The sequence below is a fragment of the Bidens hawaiensis genome, unplaced genomic scaffold, assembly GCF_021521415.1.
Source record: "Bidens hawaiensis isolate Kalapana, Puna unplaced genomic scaffold, B.hawaiensis_p1.1 tig00020220_1, whole genome shotgun sequence".
NCBI classification, from domain to species: Eukaryota; Viridiplantae; Streptophyta; class Magnoliopsida; order Asterales; family Asteraceae; genus Bidens; species Bidens hawaiensis.
This window is the reverse complement of record NW_027493074.1, coordinates 264,141-272,199: the sequence shown is the minus strand read 5'-3', so window position 1 is coordinate 272,199 and position 8,059 is coordinate 264,141. Positions and strand designations below refer to the sequence as shown.

Here is an 8,059-nt window from a genome sequence, read left to right as displayed (position 1 = left end):
CTTTAATAAAACAAGATTCTTATAAAGTTTGTTATCCCGCCCTTTTGCTATTTAGTAATAACAAAGTGTCCATATTATATTACTAGTTTGAGGCCCGTGTATTACACGGGTAATTGATGAAAAGTTTGTACTTTAACCATCAAATGAAATATAGTAAACAAAACGATCATATATTTTATACAGTTACAATTTACATTAAAATAACAAAAGTTGCATAACTAAGATTACAAAACTATGTTATAAATTAGTAAAACAGTCATTGTACACTACACATGTAATTGTATTGGTTGTTATACATTGTTTATCACAAATCAAAATCTTTACTTCGTGTCTGCTTATAACTCTTGATAAGGTAACATATAGGTATGCTTATAACTTTTGATATAGCCACGTATAATTATCATGATCAATAAATAAGATTCTTCAAGACATACAACCATAGATGAATGAGAATATATCAATGAAACTAACAAATAAAAATATACATACACATAAAATATCATACTTTTGAATCAATTAATATATATAATGTCATTTGAGATCATGTGGTCATTTTTATCCCAAAAACATGATTATCCAAAAAACCAGATTACCTGAACTTTGATGATATAGTCATCCTTATAATTTTTTGAATTTGAAATTGATTGATCATGATATATTTGGTGTCATTAATATTCTGTGTATGACAAATTATTAATTGATATTATATTTTACAATTAACAATTGTATAATCAAGCAACATATAAAACCGAAAATTAAAATATAACAAAATGATTTTTTTTCATTTCATATTAATGGAAAACGACAAAGACATAGTAACCTTAAAGCCATGTTCAAATAAAAGTGATTATTCTGAGTTAACATAATAATAGAAGATTTAAGGTTACGTAAAGTGAATGCAGTGATTGTTAATTATTATAGTCGAAATGATTGAATATGGAATGCTTAAATTTTGAATAATAATCCCCTGTTATTAGTTAATATTATGAGAGTTGTCGGACTATTAAATTAATCGATATATATATTTTAAAAACTTATAGAAAAAAAAAAGCAAAGATTTCGGATTTGTTGGAAGCATGGTAAATGACTTTTAACCGGATGAACTATTTTTTAAAAAAAATTAATGTGAAAATATATGTTCTGAAACATTTTGGTCTAAATTGTAAAAGAAAATATTGAAAACTAAATATTAATTTTCTTATTACCAAAACCATTTATACTACACAAAAAATCATATAAATAAATGACACATACTTCATATAGTTAATCGGTATACATATAGATTATAATTATAATGTTCAACTTCAATAATTTAATGCTAAGCACCAAGATATATATAATAGATATTCTCTATGTTTGCAATATTTATACAAAACGCTTGGAGAAAATTATGGAAATACGCATTTTTCCGAGTTCAAATGCATATGAGAAGATTTTAAATCTAATTTTGAAACCAATCTTATATAAAAATTTATGCACTGTTGCATGAATCCCAGTTTAAAAAAACAATTTGTAGTTTACCATACAAATCCAAATTCTTCGACAATGATGCACCTTTATTTGTTTTAATTTGCAATTACCTGTGACTTTAAAACTATATTCTAACAAACATACAACGTCAATTTTAATATTCCTTATTTTCTTATTTCACCATTAATGTTAATGATTGAATCTATTAGGATTTACATATAATAAAAACAAACTTGAATTCATATATTGACATGACTTAAAAGATAAAGACCATATATTGAAATAAGTGAAAAATGTGAGGAGGGCTATGAGAGTGACAAGTGGCAAAAATAGGTAGTCTTTTATTAGAAAAGATAGATTTAAATATGTTAAATAAAAAAAAGAAATATTCAAAAACAATATAATTCATATTACACAGGTTAATAATAAAAAGAAATATTCAAGTTATAAAAAAATGTTTTCTAAACAAAGTTAACTTAGAAAATAAGTTTTATCAAAAATTATAGAAATCCTCATTATTATGTTATAAGGATGCGGGAACAAAATTATAAAAGGCCAAACGACATGTATTGAAAGAAAATTGTTCATCTTGTGTTATTGCTTTTATTCTTTAGGAAATTGAGTCACTTATTTCTATACAGTTTATTTGTAGATAAATAAAAACCAATTTTCTTAGAGTGATATTTTATCAAATATATAAATTTTACGAAAACAGAGAAGAAGAAGATAAACCTTTAATATATCTATCTATACTATATATAATTAGGGAAAGATGGGCAAATTAAGACGGTGGTTTTTTATGAGATTTACAAACTTTCAAGCACATGGTACAACCTAAAATGAGAACAAATTGGTCATTATAACATTAAATCTCACGTTTGTTTCATTATTCTCCAAAATAGTTACAAGAATGCCCCTTTAACTTTAATTATATTTTGCAAATTTAAGAAATAGTTATAACTTTGGTCATTTATCTTTTAACTATTAATTCTTCATAATTTCATTTTTAACTCAAATACCCCAACGATTTTTAAACGGTTATAACTTTTTCACACGTTAATATTATTTTTTTAAAAATTGCACCATAAAAACAAGCATTTAATTCTCTTTAATTTGAGTATGATATTGTCATAGTTTCTTTTCAGTTAAATTTTGTTTGACATATAGTCGGTTGTCGTCCGGTTTAAATGGTCTTATATTAAACTATGAGCCAAGCCATTATTAACGGCTTTTGGTCGCCAAATCTGAAACTAAACCGTTGCAAATTACCCAACAAAATCCATTCACAATGGTTAGGTTCCGTTTCGTTTGTACTTCGATATTAAAATAAGTTTAAAATAAGAACTATGAATCTACATATACCAATAAATGGTTTCATAGTTACAAACGAAACGACAAACACCCATAAATCTATAATGTAATTACCAATGTCCGTATTCCCCGCTGCATCGCGCGGGCACCCGTCTAGTATTTTTTATATGAGAAACATAAGACTAGCTTTCTAATATTATAAAGTAGTATTTATTTATTTGGGCTTTTGTTTAAAGGAATCCGAAGTTGTTCTTGGGCCGAGTATGGGTCTGATTCTGGAGTCGGAAGTTACAAAATTACCGAGCGATCGAAGAAAGGTTCTTTGTGTTTCCAGTTAGAGGATTAATGTGTTTATTGTATGTGTGATTTTAAGATGCATGTTTGTTTGTTAAATTCTGAAGTAATGTTTTTCAATAGATATAGATATTAAAGAAGGTCACAGCCATTTTTTACAAAACAGTTACCAACATAAATAAATTTCAACATTATACATTAACTGTTTCAAATGAGTGAATTCAGTCATCATTCAACAGTTGAAAAAACATAACCTTAAAAATACTAATGAATGCACAGCTGCTGTTGGATTCAAATGAATACTTCCAAGTTCAAACAACAACAACATATATCAGCAATCACACGATATAGTTATTCTTTAACTGGCGAATCTCACTTGTACAAATATTTTGTAGGCTGAGAAAATTGTACCAATTCCATACAAACAAATGATAAACACAAACATTTACTGTGGTAGACACAATGAACAAGTGCTACAAACCTTTTTGAGCCAAATTGCTAAGCAGATGCCAAACTAGTGATGACTCTCTGCTACAGGTTCATTTTCTACAGATTCATTCTTTTTAACAACAAAACTATCGACAATATGAACCGTATTAATCGGGTCCTGATGAATAGGGTTAGCACTCCATTTACTTGGATATTGTCTCTGGTGACTCAACTGGTGCTTTTGTTGTTCTGACTCTTTCTTAAAATTTGAATCCAACTTCCATTCCTTCGGAACCTACAAATCGAATTCCCCAAACATTATTCCAGAAAAGAAAATGAAAAGGGAAAAATATGATATTAAAAAATCCTCACTTGATCAACTGCAAGAGTGAAAACTTCAAGATTTCCATCCTCCAATATGTGAAATCGTGTGAACCCTTTGTAATCAGCGATTCTTAGCGACGAAAAAGCTTCATCAAAATGCAAATGAAGCCAGTTTATACATATATACAAATAGCTTCCAAATACAAGTGACCCCACAGTAGTTGACAACACGCAGAAGTACATAAAAACAGAGGTATAATATATAATTGCGCTCCCTCGAGAAAGTGAATCCATTCCATTTTTGCATATACCAGTCCTCATTACAGCCATTGTCTGATAAATCAATATATATATATGTATATATATATATTTAAAAGAATATAAGTAACACCATTTCGAATAAGAAAAGTACCGAAAATTCAAAATAATTTGAACCTCAGGAACGTCAAAAGCGGACATAAGATATTTAACACATGTGGGATAAAGGCCAAAAGTCCATTGCTCTATACCCGCCCTTGGACCCATGGGGTCTGAAAACTGTTCACTGTCCCCGGTTCCATAACCTGAAACAAAATTTACACATGTATATATGTGATTATATTAAGTTATTACAAAATAAAAAGAATAAATCTTACCAGATGTTGCCAAAAGGTTATTCCTGACGCAGATTTGAACAACAAGTTCCATTAACAACATGAGAACTAAAGCTAACACTAGGTGGACTGAAACATGTACAACTCCAATTATTACTTTCTTTTTCTTTGAAACTTTTGAAGGAACAAATAATATTGCAGCCGCCAAGAGTATCAAAGCACCAACAAAAGATACATATGATTCATCAACCATGTACATAAAAGCATCCCAAACCGCCCTCAAAAAGCTTTCTGTGTGACCAAAAGTTGTATCGTCTTCTAGGATATGATCTAGATTGCACTGTGAATAAAGAAAATAACAATCAGTGTTTTCTTTGGAAAAATAAAAGGATTATTTAAAAGGTACATACCCGTGGAAACATTGAAAAGGTTAAGATAAAGTATATGATCCCGCCAATAAAATCGAACTGCCAATTTTCTTGTCGAAACTCCAGTATATTACCCAAAGCAATCTGCATACCACATTTTAAATATGAATTAAAAAAAAGCATACTAATTGGTGACAAATAAATTTAAACTTCGGGATCAACCCAATCAGACCCAACCCGTTTAGACCCACACATAAATTCATCCACTTTGCCACCTATGTGATACAAACCGTAGATAGTTGGATGTTACTACGTACATACCCTACTTAAGTCTTCAACGGATGGATAAGTGGCTTCGTTCTTATAAGTAATTGCACCATATGCTTTATTGACGTTACTGAAAACATGTGCCGGGTGCAAAAATGCCCCACCACACCCATTAACAAGTAAATGTTGCACCATTGCAGGTTTTTCTGACCCAACATATGAATGTCGCATATAATGATGTAAATCCCCAGCAATTATAAGTTTACACCTTCCTTTTAAATGATCACGTATAAGGTCTGATACATTCTTTCCAGTCTCATCATCGTCGCAATTGAAAATCCAGTCTGGTGCGTGTGTCATAACGATCACAGAATCATTTTCTTTTACCTTTTCTCGTACGAGCTCAGAGAAAAAGTTGAACTGATAGCTATCGATATCGCTATGAAGAGCTAGATCAAGACCAAACAACCACCATCCTTTTGGTAGCTGCAAAGCAAAATAGCTTTTCCTTTGGGGCATTAACCATCCACCTAACCAACTCTTGTGACAAATGCACCTCATAAAAGTTTGAAGCCCATCAAACCAATCTGAAAAACGAACAAAAAACTATGAATTTGAACTTAGAGAAATCAAATTGTAGACAAAGTAGCTACCATGGTTTCCAGGGATTATAAAACATTGTGGCCCATCATATTGTTTTAGATCAGTAACGCCATCGGGTAATTGGGGCTTGTTTACAGTTACGCTTTCTTTTTGATACTGTAAAGGTCGTGGAAGTGCATCCTCAAAAAGACGAATAAAACGCTTTTTATACGTGTATGCTGATGGATTAGGGTACCTAAATATGATACACCATTGCTTACATCAATGAAAAAGCAATTGCGAAAACCTTAAAAAAAGTGAAACTTACGCGAGATCGCCTCCAATAAGAAGAAGCTTCCCGCGAGTCAATTTGTTCAACAAGCCTTTATGCTCAATATGAAGTGAAGGTTGAGCAAGAAGCCGAGCAACAGAGTAAGAAGAGTTGCCACCATCGCCCGTGTCAGCCATAAAGTCAAACCAAAAGTCATTCTTTTCGCTAAAATGTTCATATAGAACATCTTCTGGTTTAGCCGGTTCATGATTACCACTCACTGCAGCCTACAAAATGAATAATAATTAGTAAGATATAAACAAGAAAAGAGAAAAAAAGAAGAAGAAATGTCTAAAACCTGCATCATGCGCATATCAAATCGCCCGAAGAAAATAGTTACGGATACAAGGAGGTCAAAAACAGTCTTAAATAGATCAGTTGATGTCCTACAATGGTACAATGCATCCATTCATTAGTATAAAGTATAAACACCACATACACACATATGTACGTGTGCATGACGGCTCAACCTTTTTGAAGTCCTAGAAAGCTTGAGTCATTTTCAAACAACTTAAGGGTCATTTTCATTATCTAGCACCGACAATGGCGGGACCAGAACTTCTTAGTTAGGGATTATCGTAAGGTTCTTGTGTCTACCCATGGGGTAAAACTTATTTATTTTATATAACAAAAAAAATAAATGTATCACATATAAAAAAGTAACAAGTTCAGATGACCAAGGGGTCATCAGATCGTCTCAACCCACCCCTAAGCATCGAATGTTTGTAAAGAGTGTAGATTATACCCAGAGTACCAAGGAACCATATCCAAGAAATGTTCAGGCTTTGTTTGTTCGTCCTCACTTTCTTCGACTGACAGAAGGCGTGTAAGAGCCCATCTGATTATCAAGACCAATAATTAGAAAAGAGGACTAACTAACAACACAACATATGAACCTGCTTACCTGGTTGATATTTCCACAACATAATTAGTGATATACAGAACAATACTCATTTCAAATAATGAATATATCGGAGAAATTTCATCCGAAGACTGAAAGAGAAATAGAATCCAAATATAGTTTAATCATAAGTTAAGCAAAAAGAAAAAGAACTGTAACAAATAAATTTGAATCATACACGGTTAGAAATAAGTGGATCATCACAAACCAACCCAGACCCAGATGGAGAGCAAGATATGGATAATGTCCATGCCACCTTTAACATTTGTAAGTTTGTAACAATGAGCAAAGAGGTACGTAGTTCCATTAATTAAACATGAAGCAATCCAACTTACAGCGCAATATTGAAGGGAAGTCAAGAGGCTGGTTCTCCTTCCAGCCTCATGAGAAACTAGACCGGCATACCAAAGGCCAAGGAATACTAAATGGAAAACAATGAGAACAAAAATCGAAGAAATGAAGATTGTCGAAAATAATGATGAATTCATCATCATATCTACTCCCATTGATTGAAAACTTGGAAGATGGTATAAAGCTGCCGCTAATATCCATGTTATATACCTGCTCGTACACCAGTGCCGCAAAAACTCTAGCTAATTAGTTACCATAAAATCCAAATATTATTCAAGGATCATGGTAAACTTACGTACGTACCATCTACTGAAATTTAAAGAGCTTGGCGTCCCCCAAATAGGGGATGAAAAGAAATAAAAAAATCCGAGTATACAGGCGTAGATTGACCACCATTTCATCTTGTTAGTGTCTGGCTTCTGAATGACTGTATGAATGTGTTCTGGGGAAATGAAAAACACGCTCAATGCAACCGCAATAATTGCATGGTAGGGGTATGTATATATGTGTTAGAACAGTCCGTACGGTCCTCATGTTGATGACAGACAAACCTGTTAAGACAAGTAGTGTTTTAGTTAAACCAATATTTCTAGACAAGAGTCAAGAAACACTTTAAGATGAGAACTTGGGAACCTTAAGAAGTGAAAAGTGAATATGTTTGTGTTGGTTTAAAGGTGATCAAAAGTGGCTTTTATAGGATGTCAGCGAAGAACTAATCAAGACTTATTATTCTTATAATTATTCTTTTCTCAACACACATAAACTATGCCACTCATTCTGCAGGTGTGATCTTAGACAGAAAAAGTCAGATCTGACTCAAATATTTATGAAAATTTGT

At 31.8% G+C, this 8,059-nt stretch overlaps 1 pseudogene; it reads right to left on the bottom strand.

Moving 5' to 3' along the window:
* Nucleotides 1-3,589: 3,589 nt before the first annotated feature.
* On the bottom strand, nucleotides 3,590-7,755 carry LOC143560089 (uncharacterized; annotated as a pseudogene).
* Nucleotides 7,756-8,059: the final 304 nt, after the last annotated feature.